The sequence below is a fragment of the Falco rusticolus genome, chromosome Z, assembly GCF_015220075.1.
Source record: "Falco rusticolus isolate bFalRus1 chromosome Z, bFalRus1.pri, whole genome shotgun sequence".
Classification (NCBI taxonomy): Eukaryota; Metazoa; Chordata; class Aves; order Falconiformes; family Falconidae; genus Falco; species Falco rusticolus.
The window spans coordinates 27,827,176-27,846,123 of record NC_051210.1 but is presented as its reverse complement, the minus strand read 5'-3'; positions in this window follow the sequence as shown (position 1 = coordinate 27,846,123).

Genomic DNA, 18,948 nt, shown 5'->3' with positions numbered 1-18,948 from the left:
TGGACTATATAGAATGATTTTTAATCCAGTCCCATCCTGCAATGAGCATGTTAAAAGTAAAGATTTAACTACTATATTTCAAATAGTTTAGCACATTTGCTAGTTTACTTACTAAATGGACGAAATATGAATGAACACCATGTCAGATGTAAAGGAGAATATGTCTCGGTATCACATGGGAAAGGCCATGTCACAAGAGATTTTCTTTTTTCTATCACATAAAGAAGAACTTTCTAGCTTTGGCATTCCCTTTTTTTTTTAATAAAAACATCTGGGCCAAAAATAAACAAATACACAACAAAATAGGGTGGATTTGGATACATAAGAAGGTGTCTGATCCTCTGTACCCAATAGCTTACAAAAAAAATTAACCACCAAACAACAAAAAAAAAGCAGCAGAGGTATTACAAGGTATGCTCAGGTATAGGCCATTGGTAATTGTTTTTCATATTGCAAGATAACTTACTTTCTAGAAGTAAGAATACTGACTCGTGAAAGTTGGAGCAAGATGCCAGCAGAATGCACCAAAAGCAATGATTGCATTCTATGTACTTGTTCAGCAGCCTCACAGAGCAGAAGGTATAAAAAAACCTTCCCTGGTAGGTATAAAAATAATAATGAAAATGTTAACAGAATAATCCTAGCAATTAGAACAGGATGCTAATGGTACATTTGTGCCAAGTTTAACACACTTTTTATGTTACCACTGAGTCCATACAGCTATTATAGATAGCATAAGTTCCAGAAGTGACTTTTTGAAAGTATCTTCTGAAAGGTTAAAAAGGTAACAGTGCAGTTGCAGCTAATTAGGTGAAGCCACTGCTTACAAGGCATAGAACGATTTGACTTTTTACTCCTAATTATTCTTCTCAGAAAATCTATTTTCAGTAGACAGCAGTCAACTACTTTTTTTCACCTTTCTTGTAGACTGAGGATACAGCTTAAAATGGAGGATTTTCCTTTGTTTCATTTCACTACTCCTAAACCTACAGCAGGTGTCTGTGATTCCCAGAGGTGAAATAAGAGGCACAGGGAGCAAAATGGCTGAGAAAGTAATGGAACAGAATATTCCCAATCTCCTTACATAAGCAGATCAGCAGCAGGAAAACATATTTTATTTGGTTTCCAGTAACTTTATTGTCACCTGATGTTTTCCCCAGCAGTGAACAATTGTGTAATGCCTTGATTAATGACGGCAATACATCCAAGGAGCTGAGAGTGCTTTTAAGGTTAATGTTATGCAGCTACACATATCAAAAAAAAAAAAAAAAAAAAAAAGTGATACAATACACTTCATTGGTTAAAAAGAAAACATTCAGAAAAACCCTTCATCACCACCACTAATTGCATCACATAAATAACGTTAGAAAAAGGCACAAGGAAAAGTCATGTCAATCAATAATTAAAATTTATTCCTTCCTCTGTATTTCTACAAAACAGCTGAAAATGCAGTTCAGTGGAGTGGAGAAACCATTACCTTTTTAGTGCAGTCTTAGGGGATTGAGGTAATATAACACAGAAAGGCAAACTATATTTAAAGGCAGCTGTATAAAAGCAGTCTCATTCAACTGTAGACATCTTTTAAAAGCCATGATTAATAGAAATTCAGCAGTTTACTCTGCTTCATCAATAGAGTCGAATTTCAGTTGGACTCAATGGTAAATTTATATGCATAAAACAGGTAATTACACATTAGACTGTCTGCTTCTCACATGCAATTACACCTTCCATATGTAAATGGGTTATTTTTACAGATTTATTGAAAAGTTCATCAACATTAGGCAAACATTGTTGTCCTGGTAATCACACCGAAGAAGAATTAAAGGAAAAGAGGAAGAGCGCTGGTTTGAATCGCTCCTCCGATTGACTTAAAGTCAGCATATGATTTTTCTTTTCATATGATTTCCAGACCAGCACATTCTGTACTTTTTGTTTGTAATTTGCAGGGAAGCTGTCCCATGTCTCGACCCCACTACACACATACCCTATTTTGGTTATACATTTAATTAAAAAGAGAATAAGTGCAATGCACAGGAGGCTTGTGACAGATGGCACAGCAGGCACTGAGAAACTATAATTTCTGTAGATTATTGCTATTGAAAATTACTCTGTATACTTCACAACAATGCTTTATGCAGATATTCCAAAGCAGTGGTAGAAAGCCAGTGGTCTACCACTTAGAAAATGAAACTGAGTACATACAGACACCTTTGGGTTTGGGGAGCATGGCAACCAGGGGGCACCAGGGTCATCCCCAGCCCCAGGAATCAGGCACCTCCCTCAGGATGTGCCAGAACGTGGGTCTCACAAGCGGTGCCAAGGCCAGGCAGCGCAGAGCTGCAGAATGGCACTAATTCTGTGCACAAGAATCTATGAATTTCTGTAATATTTTGAAGTAGCATGTTATGCTAGAGACTCTTGTCACTGTCAAAACTAGATGTATGACAAAAGCCTCGTTTTCTTTGCAATATTTTACTCCAGTCAGCTATTCTACCCTACAAAAATCACCCCATTGTTCTTACTGAGAGGTGATGCCAAGGCAAATTTATTTGATGTGGGGTATCTGGCTACAAAAACTACCTCGCAGATATAAAACACAGTCATCAAAGTCCACAGTGGAAGTTTTAGGTTCATTAGATGTCAACAGAAAAAAGCAGCTACACTGTCAAACATTCAGTGGTATCATTCCAGAAAAAGCAGTTACTTGGGATAGTGTGGAAAAGTCAACTTGAGCCCAAGGACTTACTCTGATTCTTTTCCTAGTGCATCAGGAAGGAAATTATTATGTAGACTGGCAACTTGCAAAAAGTTCATGTCTGATCCAGGACATCCTTACTTCCGTGGTTTTTTTTGTTTGTTTGTTTTTTGAGGTCTTCCTATGCCTGCCTGAAACCTATTCCTAACTTGTATTCCAAAGTGTACTCATATCCATACTTACCTTCAGCTTAGCCCACCCTGGCAGGGTGCTCCAGCAGCTCTTACTTGCAATCACTTCCTTGATATTTTACTTATCCACTCATCTGTCTATCCAGACCACAACATGGTACAAGGATATTGCAGAAGAGTGTCAAAAGCCTTGCTAAAGTTGAGGTAAATGGCATCCACTGCCTTCTCCTCTTTCACAAACCCAGTTTAGTTAGCCTAGAAGGCACTCATGTTGCTCCAGCATGATTCCCTCTTGGTGAATCCAAGCTGGCTCTTCCTAGTCACCTTCTCTTTCAAGTGCTCAGAAATGGACTCACTTTATGATTTTCCCAGGGACTAAGAAGAGGCACACTGGCCTATGTTTTTCTGGACCGCATTTTTGGTGAAAATTTCCTTTCTCCAGCTACTGAGGCCATCTGATTTCCAGAAAATTTCAAAGATGATAAGGAGTGGCCTCCCTATGATATCGGCCACTTACTCCCAGCACTCTTGTCACTGACCAATAAACCCCTACCAAGAAATACGTCTCAGAGGAGATGGGCAACAGTGATGTGCCCATGAAGCTCAGGGAATAATGCACAGTGTGACTGACCACAGCAGTTCCAAGGAAGCTGACTTTTTCTTGACACAAAAGGTATTCTGTAGCATGACCTTTGTTTTAGGTATACGGCTATCAACAGTTGGGTGGATCAAGCAGTGGTGTAAGTTTTTCTCTCTGAGCTCATTAAGAGAGTGTGAATGTCTCACTGAGTCAGCCAGACCAGCATGGGGGAGTGACTATGTGTTTCAGTCCTGTGTAGGGTATAAATCCCAGAAAATCAGCAAAAGAATTTCGAAGATAGCAACAGGCTTGAGCTGGGGTCAACCCCTGTATCCCTTCCCAGTGCCTGGGGAGGCCCAGCACTGTGACAGTGAACACAAATGTGCTGTGACTGAATCATATATTGCAATCACTATGCTTTTGCTGAGTGTAATTTACTCCTGTATTGTGTTCTCAGTATACTTTGTATCCCTTTGCTAAATCAGGAATCCCATGTACCATCAACTGTCTTCAAACAAGTAAATTTTATTTAAGCATTTATGACTGTAACACAAGAAATATCCAAAAGAACCTGGTCAGAGAGTTTGGGACTGACACTCTCAGATGCAGCTTATCCAGTCCCAAGGACTTGTATGTGTCAAATTCTCACAAGTAATCACTGATAGATCCCCTTCTTCTGCCTATAATTTTTCTGCCCCTAAAAACAGATGCCTAGAAGGTGTTGCTGGTGAAAAGCAAGGCAAGCAAGGTATCTGCTACCTTATGCTTATCTGCGGCTGTGTCACTATGTCACCTTCAGTAGCCCTGTTTTCTCCTTATTTGCCTTTGCTAGAAATGTATCATATTTGAAAAAATCTTATTGCTGCCCTTGCAAGTGTCAGATTCAGTTGGGTTTTAGCTTTCCTAACACCATTCCTACATGTCCAAACAACACAGCCGCAAGACTTCTGCCTTTATGAAACCAAAACCCATGAAAACAACTGGGATTTATGAAAATCCACTTTCATGCAGGCAGTTAATCTTCCCCAACACCATAACCCAGGGGTCCTCAAACTACGGCCCGCAGGCTGGATACGGCCCCCCAGCGTCCTCAATCCAGCTCCTGGTATTTACAGAACCCCCCCCCCCGCCCCCCCCCCCCCCCCCCCCCCCCCCAGCCGGCCAGGGATTGGGAGGAAACCAAGCAGCCGCAGATGGCTGCCTGCCACTGCATCCGCGCTGGCCCCTGGTTAAACAGTGTGAGGACCCCTGCCATAAGCAATCCCAACATCAAAAGTGATCTGTATACCAAGGTGGACTGAGAGGTTTTACTTAAGCTTGCTGTTCCAGATGGGAACTCCCAGGGCTCCAGGGAAAGGCTGAGAAAAAGCTGAAGAGCATATCAACTCACCACCATGAAGTACATACTAATGCCTCTTTCCTTCTTCTCAATGCCCTTGACAAATCAATGACAAACAGTACAGACATACCAATAAAGGTGCAGTCCAACTGATACTCAATAGAAAGTATTAGGTGCTGAGGTTTATGAGAATCACAATGGGCAACAGTACCACATTCCTACACAACACAGCAAGGTCAAAAGTGTTTTTTCTCAATATAAATGACACTGAAAATGTTGATTTTTTACTTAGACAAATTAACCTGTTAAAAACAATGTAACATTTATATATTTATACTTGCCTGTTTAAAATCAACTGTTGTACAGAAACATTTGCTGTTATGTATTTTTAGATCTTTTCAGAGAAATTATAAGTGTTGCTCACTTTAAGCATTAGATCCATTTGGGAAAAATCACAAATAAGGTAATTAACTGAAAATGGGAGTGTCTTCTAGTCCTCATGAAAAAACATTAATAAGCACTGAGTATAAATTTAGTGGAGTTTTATAAGGAGAATACTTAGCACAGTCATAGTAATTTTTTTTTTTTGTTAATATCTATTACATTATATATGACAAAACCCATTTTTTTTACTATTATTAAATATATATTGCCACAATAAAAAAATCTATGAAAGAATTTGATCCATATTGTGTTGTGAGCTAAAAAGAAGACCACTACCTCACAAACTGTAAGAAGTTATTTCCTATTTCTGTCGTATAAAATACAGGCAGAAACCAAACACAGATTAATTCCATAAATTCCTTACATAAAATGACTTCATAAATTAGAAATCTTCCACTGCAAAACATGAATGGAATATCTGAAATAAAAATTAAACACACAAAAAAGCTATTTTATTGCCCAAATTGAGAACTAACAAAATAATCTGAATATTAAATATTTTTTATTCAGGATTATATGTAAGTTAAAAAGATAGAACAATGGAAAGTATTCTGTAGAGAGGTAACTTGTTGCTCGTATAAGGTGGATTTGTCTGTTAGGAATCTGTACTAATGGCAGATAGAGGTTTTGCTTTATGATTTATAGGTAAGTCTTAATTAGAAGAAGGATGATTACTTACCATTAGCAATGACTGAAGTTGACTTCAGTAACTGCCAACATCACTATTCCATGATGTTTTTTTCCATTAAGTAGGATTTGCAATTTGACTAGGCTGAGCTGAAAATAAAGTCATTGTAGCAGAGGCCTTTGAATACATATAGGTATATATTCCATTTACATCAACATCCATTCAACTGTAAAATCACAGTTTGCTTCAAAAAAACTATTTAATATTTAAACCCAGCTTTTATCATGCCTGATCAATAACATTCACTTTGCAGTTAAAGGACACTGAATTTAAATTGACAGATACACTGGAAATTATTTTGTCACTTTTTAGCAAAGTAACAAATCTCAGCTTAAGAAGAGGCAGGACACTCTTTCCTTGCTTTGAGATAAAGAAACTTGCCATACGAATTTTGCGGGGCTCACAATAATAAAAAAAAATTAGAGGAAAAATGTGACTGTGGCATCTAGAAATTGTTAGGATACACCACTAAATCAGCACAAATGTGAACTGTTTCATGGAAAATATCCTTAGGTGAGAAAGATTTTTCTTGTGACTTACAGGGCAAGTGCTGACCCCACACTCCTTCAGCAAAGTTGAATTGAACTGGCTTTTAGGGAAGAACAGAGACATTTACAAATGAGGGGAAAACTCAAAGCCACTTTACTGTTTCCACAGAAATGACTGAGGGTCACGCACTCACAAAAGCTAAGACCAGTGGGTTTGCACAACCACTAGTTCTCTTGAATTGTTCCAGCCTCTCCTCCAATAATTTACAACCTGTTACAGAAAGCTAATTAAAAAATAGAGAACATAAGACCTCAGTTCTAACAAGGCCTTCAGGCAGTAAATAATTACCATCATCATCAGACGTGAAAACAGGTAACAGGAAGAAGAGTGGAATAATTTAGGGGTATGAATACTACATACTCTCGTTCTGAGTTTGCTTTCAGACTGAGGCTGCAGCCCAGTGTGGGAAAACCCATAAACAAATCTACTCTTGGACCCACAAAGTCAGGGAAGAGTAACATCTTCATATATGAGAACATGAGAGCATAACAAAAGAGTAGAGGTAAACAAAATTAGTGTATTGCTTCATATTCTGATATTCTGTGCATTAAGACATTTAAAGAACATTTTAAAATAGGAAAGAAGTTTTGCTCTTGAGTGAAAGTGAAGGAACTGTAATATAGTGAAATGGAATAGATTATAAAAAATGACAGACTATAATAGGTTAGTAGCTCACTACCAATAAAACCCCAACATATCTGAAGTTACCTGAGACAACAAACATTTCTGACTAATTTCTGACCTAGAACTCAGGTGGTTTTAATGCCATATGGATGAAGCAAATCAGAAGACCTTTGGATGAATCTCCAGTACATTTATGTGGAAGAACTGTCCTGAGTGGTTTGTGACAACCACTTGGTTTTGGCACTTGTCAAGATAGCTTTGTGCCAGCACTCATTATATATAAAGTCAGGTACTCGTTACATATATGTTATATATATAACATATGTATATTTGTATACATATACATAAAAAAGAACTACCCTTACTGGGCCGTTTTTCATTTGCACATCCTTTGGGCTTAAAACTCCAGAATGAGGACGTAGATGGCTTCCTGACAATAATTTTTATCCCTAGCTGTCGTGGTTTAACCCCGGCCAGTAACCAAACATCACACAGCCGTTTGCTCAGTTCCCCCCACCCAGAGGGGTGGGGAGGAAAATCGCAAAGGAATGTAAAACTCAAGGGTTGAGATAAGAATAATCTAATAATTTAAACAGAATAAAGAGGTAAAAACAACAATAATAACAATAATAATAACAATTATAATGGAAAGGTGGGTAAAAATTGTAAAATGGAAAACAGAAAAGGTAAACCAGTGATGCACAGTACAACTGCTCACCACCTGCTGACCAATGCCCAGCCAGTCCCCAAGCAACAATATCACCCCCAGTAACCCTCCAAGTTTCTATACCAAGCATGGCGCCCCATGGTATGGAATGCCTCTTTGGCTGGTTCAGGTCAGCTGCCCTGGCTGTGTCCCCTCCCAGTTTTCTGTGCCCCGCCCCCCCCTCAGCCCTCTTGCTGGCAGGGCCCAAGAAACCAAAAAGTCCTTGACTTAGTATAAACATCACCCAGCAACAACTAAAAACATTTTTCCTACCAACATTGTTCTCACATCAGAGCCAAAACACAGCACTGCACCAGCTACTAAGAAGAAAGTTACCTCCATCCCATCTGAAACCAGGGTACTAGCACAGAAGCCTCATTATCTTGCAAGATATTTCCTTATTTCTCCAAAACAATTAATCAACTACTGGCATCTAGCACCTTTCCAGTTGCCTAATCCATTTTCAGTTAAACTCAGATCAAGTAAGTGTTATCCAGTCATTAGTCTATTTTCATCAGACTTCTGATTTACTTAGTAGAGAGTTTGAAAAATCATTCCAGTTATTTTGTTTAGCCAAGCAACTAAAAAACTTTCATCAAATCAATAAAGTACTTTCTTAACACCTGTTATTAAACCAAAACCATTGTTATTCCATTTTTTGGTCAAATTTCAGATGGTTTGAATGGTAAATATTTTGATAAACTGGGGCGGGGGGTAGGGGTGGGTTTGCCAGAGTACTGTCAGCAGATTTTGGTGCTTTGAAATAATGTTTCAGCTACAATTTTCAGTTATATAATCCACCAAATATAACACTATTTAACCAGAAAAATTTTTGAACAATTCCCTATAACAGCAGCTTTGATGTCCAGTTGCTCGGACTCTTTGCTGGAGTAAGAATATTGTGCAACTTCGTCTTGCCCTCTCACACTGCTGTTTATTGCATTGGATGATTCTTCTTTTTCCAAGTCACCGTGTTACTGCTCCTTTCATCTTAAATTCGTTTTCCATTGCTACTGTGTTAATCTTCTTGTTCAGCGTTTCAGATATAAGAGCAGGGCAGGGTGGGTTTAGGTCCTTTATTTTTTTGAAAAATGGAAACTCTTTCTAGGGCAAATCCTCATCCTTTTGCCCAGTGCTATAGATGAAGCATTACCTGGATGCCACAGAAGCGATCTGAGGGAACCAGAATGCAGATAAAGGATAGAATATGCTCTCTCTGCATGCCATTGAAGAGTCTTCCAAAGTACTGACAGAAGAGTCTTAGAGAGAGGAAGCTGAAGTCATAAAAATTACAAGGTAATGGACTCACAGACATAAACATTAATAAGTATATTGCATCACTTTTGGGTGAGCAGGACAGGACTGGGAGGGCATCCTGCTGCAGTTTTATAGAATAAGGAAAAGGATCCATAGTATGTATTTCCTTACTTGAATTTTAGGAATGGAACAGGTTTTGGTTCTTGTGTTCTTCCTTACATTTCAATTTCAATAAAACTAATAGATTAAGCAGCCTGAAGATATACTCTTAGCTTTCTATTTCCTTTGTTTATAATTGATATTTTTTAATACCTCAGTAGGACAGCTGAGCATTCTGCTGCTATTAAAAGGCACAATTATGATTATAAACGTCAAAAAGAAAAGCATGGAAATCAATTACCATCTAGTAAAGTGGATAGTAACATCAAAGGATAAAGCTTCCCAAACTCTTAGCCCTTCGCTCTCCAATGCTTAATTCTCCTCAGTCAGCTACAGAACAAAATGTCAGGACAGCATATAAAAGCTGTATTTTAGAGAACTATAGCTTTATATTTTACATTTGCATTGGGCTGAAATTTTACATGGCAGATGTGGATTTATGAAAATTTGCTTTTATGCACAATGTTATATGTAAAAGGACAAGTTCTCTGTTTATTACTGCAATCATAATCCTTTTAGCTGTGAGCGAAGATGGATTGTCACAGTAAAGTTGAAGGTTAAGGGGTAACTTCTTCTTATGCAGTGCTTTTTATTTCATTCACTTCATAAAGAGCGAATAGGTTTCATAATGGGAAAAAGTTTGGAAAAACAGTGGGCCATGGGCAAGGGCTAACCAGAGAGTTTCAAGTTCCAGTGTAGAAATGGTAGAAACAGGCTGTTCTTCTGCAGGCTGGCAGTGGGGCTTCAATATTTCAGAGGCTGAGCAACCTATAATCCATGTCTTTTTCCTCTCCTGACTTAAAGCTCTCTGGGCTGTCCCTGGCTGCTGCCACTGCTCCCTGCTCTATCCCCACCCCAGCACCGTGGGGCTGCACCGTGTCCCTGCCCGCTTCACTGCTACCCTGACCACCTGGATCCCCGGCCCTTACACAGCAGCCCCCTCCTGCTGGGGGTGCCTTGTCTCTGGCAGCATTTGTGCTGCTGATGACACCAACCTAACAACCCCAGTCCAATGAGTGCTGGCACAAAGCTATCTTGACAAGTGCCAAAACCAAGTGGTTGTCACAAACCACTCAGGACAGTTCTTCCACATAAATGTACTGGAGATTCATCCAAAGGTCTTCTGATTTGCTTCATCCATATGGCATTAAAACCACCTGAGTTCTAGGTCAGAAATTAGTCAGAAATGTTTGTTGTCTCAGGTAACTTCAAGCTTCCTGCCTTCTCTGTAGGAGCAAGAGGTGCTCTCTACCTGCAGTTTCTCTCTACTCCTGTATTTATCACACACGGAGACCCTCCATTTCCCATCTCTTTTAGAACTGGAGTTTTCATGCATTGCTGTCTTTTCCTGTTAGGACCTATACCAAAATATAACCCTGTTAACCTGGGTAGCAAAGGCCAAGTTGTTTCCTCATGACACAGTTTGCTTACTGAACAATTCACAACCCTGAAAAAAGCTGATTTCTGACTTTTTGTTTACATCCCTTTTCCTGTCTGTGTCTTTGTAGAGATTATTTTGGTTAGTTTCATGTAATCAACTAAAATATAAGGTAGGTAAATTGAAACTGATGCAAAGTAATTAGAAATTGCCATATTGTCCACAATCAAATTCTTAACAGAAATTTTTATGAGTAGTAAAAAAAAAATACAAAACTCATTCTTTTGACATAAAATCACACCTGAATAATTAAATATGTCATTATTTGTATCTCAAGACTACAGCAATTACTAATTTGCAGAGATACCATGCTCCATTATTTCTTTTTCCTATTTAATTCAATATGTAAAATTCCTATTTTTGTTACACGGAAATTAAATCAAAATGTCAGTATACTACCCTTTGAGATTATTACAAAATCTTTTCTGTATTTCTTGGAGAGTAATGACTGCTACCAGCTGCAAAGAAATGTAATCTTTGTGTCCAAGGTTTTGTGAAAAATAAATTTAAAAAAAAAGGCTATAAATACACATCCTGATATGTATTATATACTCCTCTGCAATGCTACCTCCTCCCCTTTCCCCTTCAGAGCCTAAAGAAAGATTCACAATGGAGCTAACAGAATCTCCTGGAGACATGGAGACTAATGAAGTCTGCTGTAGAGGAAAGTTGCTAGTTTAAAACAAATAAATCCATTTTTGAAAACTCCTTCAAATTTGATTTCAGCGTGCATGAAAGACACAGAAACCTACAAGAAAACAAAAGAAAGTAAAACACATTTTTTTGTGTGGCAAAATGGAGAAGAAAGAGGGATAATTATCATCTAGGTGTATGCGTTGTTACACAACCAGGCCAGATATTGTAACTTTCCAACAAGATTCCTCTTGGGAATAGATTTACTTGTGCAATTATTTAATAACTAAGGTAATGTATTTTACAAGAGAATTTGTGCGCTGTTGTGGATCTGAGCATTTATTGGGAGAATTAGAACTTTTTAAAGTCAGAACTGTTTTTAAGAAAGTGGATTGAAAATAATTCAGTCACAACTTTATTTTGCTTTTCTAAATCTTCATCCAAATGAAAGATAAAATTATCTTTATGTAGTCAAAATTCACTAATACACAGACTATTTTTGATGCTTAATACATTTATTCATGCACTATGTATTTTATTCCCTAGCTCTTTCCTTTTCCCCCTTATCTTTCATAACTTACCTAAAATAGAAATGGTGGAAAAAATTTGGTTCTTAATCTAAGTGACATTTAAATGAGATAGAAATATACTTTGTCTATTATGTTCCTTAAACCATGAATTTGCTGCTCCCTGTATCTGACCTTTTTGTCTTTTACAATTTTGCTATAGATTTATAACTAAATTTCATTTAGTCTCCCTATTGAATAATTTTGTGCAGGCCTAAAAAGACACTTGTATTAACTGTGAAGTGTAAGACAAGCCACAGCTGTGTTCAATGACTGAACACCTGTCAGTAAAATTCAGCTTATGCTCTTGACTGTGCCATTTTAGCAGATATTATGTACATGTTAAAACAAACTAGGGCCACCACTAAGCAAATGTCAGATGACACATTTCAAACCCCAAACCACAAGCCATAGATGAACCCAATCAAATTCCTTTTCCTAGATGCATTGATTTCAGAGTCAGAGAGAATGAACCAACTCTGACCTTGTTTCTGTCACAGCGTCCTATAGTTCATGTGGTCTTCCTTGTACAGAGACAGACACACTTAGACAGGGAATACCTATTAGTTTGCCATTAAGTACAATTATACCTTCCTCAGGCCTGTATAATACTCAGAATTACTTCTCTTTCTTGACTACAGTATCCTCCAGCCTCAAAACACACACAAATATGCAGAAAACCACTGTCTGAGCTTAATCAGTAGTTAACAGAAATAACAGCTGCCATCTCCCCAGAAGCAAGCTTAACAGAGCTGGAGACTTCTTGGATATGTTTTTTGTTTGCTTGTTTTGTTTGTGGTGGTTTGGTTTTTTCTTCTGTGAGTGCAGCTTTATGAATCTCTTTACAGCAAGAAAGTCAAGTGCTTTTAAGCTCTGCCCTCTTGGACACCTCTTACGGTCAGCTGTGTAGCCCATGATATTCAACATTAATTTGCAATGTCTTATCAGCACAAGCATTTAGGTGATAAATGCCATGTAGAGGTAAATACTTTGCAGTATTATTTAATGTCTTCATCAGTGACATGGACAGTGGGATCAAGTGCACCCTTAGCAAGTCTACAGGTGACACTAAGCTGAGTGGTGTAGCTGACACACCTGAGGGAAAGGATGGCAACCAGATGGACCTGGCCAGACTCGAGAAGTGGGGCCACATGAACTTAATGAGGACAAGTGCAAGGAATCAATACAGGCTGGGGGATGAAGGGATTGAGGGCAGCCCTGCAGAGAAGGACTTGGGAGTACTCATGGATAAAAAACCAGCAATGTGCGCTTGCATCCCAGAAAACCAACTCTGTGCTGGGCTGCATCAAAATAAGTGTGGCCGGTGGGTCAAGGGAGGTGATTCTGCCCCTCTACTCTGTTCTTATGAGACACCACCTGGAGTCCTGCCTTCAGGTCTGGAGTCCCCCAGAGCCTGGGTCCAGAGGAAGGCCACAAAAGTTATCAGAATAATGGAACACATCTCATGAGGAAAGGTTGGGAGAGATGGGGTTGTTCATACTGGAAAAGAGAAGGCTCTGGGGAGACTTTATTGTGGTCTTTCAGCACTTAAAGAGGGCTTATAAGAAAGTTGGGGATAAACTTTTTGGTAGGGCCTCTTGGGATAGGACAAAGGGTAATGGTTGTAAACTAAAAGAGGGTAGATTTAGACCAGATACACAGAAGCAATTTTTTACAGTGAGGGTGGTGAAACATTGGCACAGGTTACCCAGAGAGGTGGTAGATGCCCCATCCCTGGAAACATTGCAGGTCAGACTGGATGGGGCAATGAGCAACCTCATCTAGTTGAAGATGTCCCTGCTCATTGCAGAAGGGGTAGGAGTAGATGATCTGTAAATGTTCCTTCCAACCCATATGATTCTATGATTCAGTCTACTTCTAGCACTGGTGGCCATATAGCTACTTCAGTGCTATGTTTCACCAGGGCTGTTTTTTCAGTACAACTAATTAGGCCAAATAGAGCCCAGGGTACCAATACCGGTTCAGATGCAGTTTACATATTTTACTATGCCACTTAATTATCCTATGCAGATGTAGGCCAGTGTGCAAGATGAAACTCATCTCTTTACACAGGGTGTAAAGGAATAGTAGTCTGCTTTGGAAAGAAGCAGACTATTATTCCTGTAAAATAAATTCCTTGAGAATAAGCGAAACATTTCACATAAATACAAGGGCTTATTTTGCAGCCAGAATAGTTAACGTTGTGCTACAAAGGCACATATGCTTAGATATACTCCTTAGGGCATCAAAGCCTTTTTTATCAATGTTTATAAAGCAGCCATCTGTATGATAATTCAGACATAAACTGCACAGGGAGAAGTGACTCCCAACATAACTTTCGGTATGATTGTGGCAGATGAAAACAGAACAAGACTTAAAAGTAAAGAAAACATGAAGTGGCAAGTTGAGTGTATCACTATTTCTGGTGGAATTTTGTAGGGCTTAGACAGAAAGAAACCTGCAGCACTTTGTAAGCTTGCAGCTCAAACAAACCATTATATCTGACCAACATTTCAGGATTGATTTAGACACAGGATTGGAATTGAGGTTGCCACTTTTATGAACATGCTGTGTAAGAGTAATATTTTTTTCTTACAAAAGTAAGTATCCACACAGCACCACAAATAAACGTGTCTTGTATCTGTCACTGTTAGTACCTTGCAGTAAAAACAATAGATAAATATTATCATAATTTATAATATGCTAAGTGTTTTCAGGACATAGAAGATGTGATAGATTAATAAACTAGGAAAAAGAAGCATCATACCCTGGAGGTCAGGGTCAGAAATAATTCACCTGAAAGAGATTAATATCAGATTAATAATTGCAGTGACACAATGGATTTGAAAGGAGAAAGATAATGAAACAGGGGGATCAAAATGGAGAATAGGAGGAAGCTTGAGACACAGGAGAGTTCTGAGGTGTATGCTAGTTGAATACCTTCATTATCAGACAGGAGATGATAAAGTGTAATGGAAACAATAGACACCACTACTCATCCAGATTTATTGAGGAATTGAAAGAAGTCTAAAAGCCTGCTGACTAATCATTAAGATCAATACACAATTGTCATAACAGAAGGAAGGAGTCGTAAATTACAGGCAAGCTGAAATTTCTAGTCCCCTCATTTTAAAGCCCTGATGAGGAAACACAGCAGCAATGCCACTCATGTTCTCTAATATAATCTCACCTTCATGAAGAAAGTGTCACTCAGTGACCTTTAATTTCTTGTTTTAGTGACACAGTCGATGTCTGAAAGGAGTTCAGGTAGCTTGGAAAAAACTCCACAGCCTTAGGAAATTCTCATTATTGCTTTTTACTGTGAAATTAGTTACCTTAAAGCTCTGTGAACCTTTTTGTATTTACTTTCATTGAACACTTCAGGTTTTGACATGTACTTGGTCAAATTTATAAAGAAACCAAATTTTACATTTCCCACTGCTTCGTACTTGCACTGTACTGCATTTTAGATGAGACACTGCATTGTTTATGAGAAAAGAGCAACAGGACTCTCAAAAGTAGACTTTTTACCAAACTTCATAAATGGAATGATACACAACATCTTGGTCTGTGAACTGAACTGAATTTTTTTTGGTGCAAAACTTGGAATATATTCCTTTGTGCCATAAGACTAATAAATCAGGATAATGCCCAACACATTAAGTAGAAATAGGTTCCTTAAGAAAATGTTTTCTTGCCTAGGAATTTTTCAGGATAGAATTACAACAAACAGCCAAACAGGATTGGAAACATCCATTTAACAGTGATATCTGAAAGGACACCTGGGGAAAACAAGACACAGGTTGCAATAATGGGAGACAAAATAACAAAATGGGAAAAGATCACATGAAATACAAACTGCTCTGAAGAGCTGTCATGTCTCCTTCCAGTACTTACTGGTTGAGCAGCTTAGTAACAAAGGTCAGACAAAGGATTTCAGATTCCAAGGCAGTTAACTTATTTATAAGACAGGTCAGGAATAGGCTTAAGTCTGAACATTTCTAAACCTCAAAGCAGTCATTACATTTTTTGTATTTTTTTAATTCTTGACTTTTTACTAGACCCTCTTCTAAGTGTGAAGAAAGGGCAAATATCAAAACACAATAGAGTAGTTCTTGAGGAACCTGCACTGAGGTTTTAGGGGTGAACCAAGTGTCCAATATTCATTAAGCACTTCACTACTCAGCAGCTGGAATATACTGTATTTAGGTTAGGAGTGGGACATTGGGTACTGCTTCATACAACAAAGCTTGAGAGAAAATAATTAAAATACAAACAATATGCCCAAACCTAACAGACACAGCCGCGGCTTTTGCTTGGATTTTAACATGTAAATTTCTAAAATTTGACTAGTAAACACATGTTGTTGTAGTGGGTTGACCCTGGCTGGATGCTAGGTGCCCACAAAGCTGCTCTGTCACTCCCCTCCTCAGTAGAACAGCAGGGGAGAAATTAAGATGAGAAAAAAACTTGTGGGTCAAGATAAAGACAGTTCAATGAAGCAACAGTAAAAGTCATGTGTATGGAAGCAAAGGGAAACAAAAGACATTATTCTCTACTTCCCATCAGCAGGACATGTTCGGCCACTGCCCAGGAAGCAGGGTTTCAGCAAGCATAGCAGTTGCTCCAGAAGGCAAATGTTAATAACGAATGACCCCCTTTCTCCTTTCTCTTAGCTTTTATATCTGAGCAGACGTCATACGGTATGGAATATCCCATTGGTGGTCACTTTGGGTCAGCTGTCCTGCCTGTGTCCCCTCCCAGGATCTTGCCCACCCCCAGCCTGCTGGTGAGAGGGCTGGGGGAAGGCTGGAGAGGCAGCCTTGGTGCTGTGCGAGCGCCGCTCAGCAGCAGCCAAAACGCTGGTGTGTTACCACCACCTTTCTAGCTGCCCATACAAGCACAGCGCCGTGAGGGCTGCTGTGCGGCTCAGCCAGACCCAGTACAGTTGTGAAGAGGTGTTTTACTTGTATTGTTTGTAAATACATGTTATGGAAAATGTTCTTAGCTTACCAAATGAGGACAGATAGCACTGAATTTTCATTTTAAAGAAACATTGCAAAATGCAGCTAGAAGGAACAAACAGTTCATACTATCTTTTCTCCAGTTTTTGCTAAGCAATCTTCATTTCTCTTTTCCTCATTGTAACTTTTGTAAGATTACTCAATACATGATTGGTACAGATTATTCTTCTACAACTGTATCATAATAACAGGGACTACAAATGTTCCCATTTAGATTTTAAGAGATTCCTTTATACTTTATACACTAATGTTTTTTTTTTACTCTTTAATAAATCTATTCCTCAAGAGACAGCCAGTTAATTCATCGTTATCCCACATGCTTAAGGCAAAGAAAGTTGCATTGCTGGTGACTTTCTGCTAGTGTATATGCTACTTGTTTCACAGTGCCTACAATCATGGGGGGAAGGTAATCTATTGGCATGTAAGAAAATGCTGCAGTTCACCTCAGCCCTTTGTAGGCTTTCAGAACTTTTCCATACAAAAGTATAGAGTTACTTTTTATTTCAACTCTAGACCTCTGGTAGACCCACCCACATGCACACAAATGTTTCTGCAAGGGCTGTTTGGAGATTACAGCCTTCTTGAGCTACATCCTCAAAAGAGTGGTTAGTGTCTCAAGACTGCACTCAAATCACAGCCAAAAGCGAACCACAGACCATCTCCAGTGCTGAATCCAAAGGTAATTGAAAGGTTGGAATTCTGTTCTGAGCTCCTCTGAATTCTTTCATGATAAGATCAAGTAGTAGCAATTAAAAAAAAATATTTCTACTGCTACTAGGCAAAAAGTCCATGTATTCATTAAACCCTGAACATCAGTGTCGTGGTTTAACCCCAGCCAGTAATTAAGTGCCATTCAGCTGCTCACTCACTTCCCCCTCACCCAAAGGGATGGAGAGGAGAATTGGAAAAGAATGTAAAACTTGAGGGTTGAGAGAAGAATAATTTAATAACTGAAATAAAATAAAAATGAAAGAGCAATAGTAGTAACAACAGTAAGAGTTATAATGAAAAGGAGGGAGAGGGGAAGAGGAATGAAATCCAAAGAGAAGAGAGGAAAGAAAACCAGTGATGCACAGCACAGCTTCTCATCACCTGCTGACCGATGCCCAGCCGGTCCCCAAGAAGCAATCAGCGGTCCCAGCCAACCCCCTCCAGTTTATATACCGAGCATGCTTTCCCATGGTATGGAATACCTCTTCGGCTAGTTCAGTAAACACCAGCTTTCCAGCATTTGCACATAATGAAGAAATCCATTACTTGTATAAATAATACAGCACATAGATGACACTATCAAATTTCCTTTATGTACATCACAGCATGGTTTCTATCTCTCCCACTCTTCCCATGCCTGGCACTTAGTAAGAAATGCTGGTAACAGAGGGTGTAGGACACACAGGAGGAGAAAGAAGTATTAAAATAATAAAATTAAAAAATAAGTGTTTTTCTTTTATGAATGGGCAGCATGAGTACTCTTAATTGGGAGAGAGATTTACCAAATGAATATCTTTCTTCTCCCCCCTTTCTCTCTAGGCTCAATGCTTTATACTTGCAAGCCAATATGTAGCATAGAACAGCAGCTACTGTATCCTTTGGTTTTCTGTTTTTCTGATTTCCCATAGCAGTAACTATTCACTAATTAACATCAGTGGAACTTTAAACCACAGATCTCTGTCCCATGCAATCCTCACTGTGTTCTCAAGTATGCACAGATGTGGACCAAAATCATGATCTTTGCTAATCAGGCAAAATTCTCATTTACAAGCCCTTCTTCATAAATGCTTTATCATTTGGTATGTTATTTAAATCAGACTATGCAGATGCACACTGACCAGTACCTGGACTTATTATTTACTCTTTCAAAAGTGTTTTAATTCAGCATTCACTGTTCATATCATCAGTATCACATCAGTATTTCTGCTAGGCACAAGTGAAACACTTGACTCAAGAAGTCTGTGACATAGACAAAGCCAAGTATTCACTCACCTCAGTAAGGTTACAGGTTGTTCTCAGGCATAAAAAAAGAACATATTACTCAAGCAAAAGACTGCGTTTTCC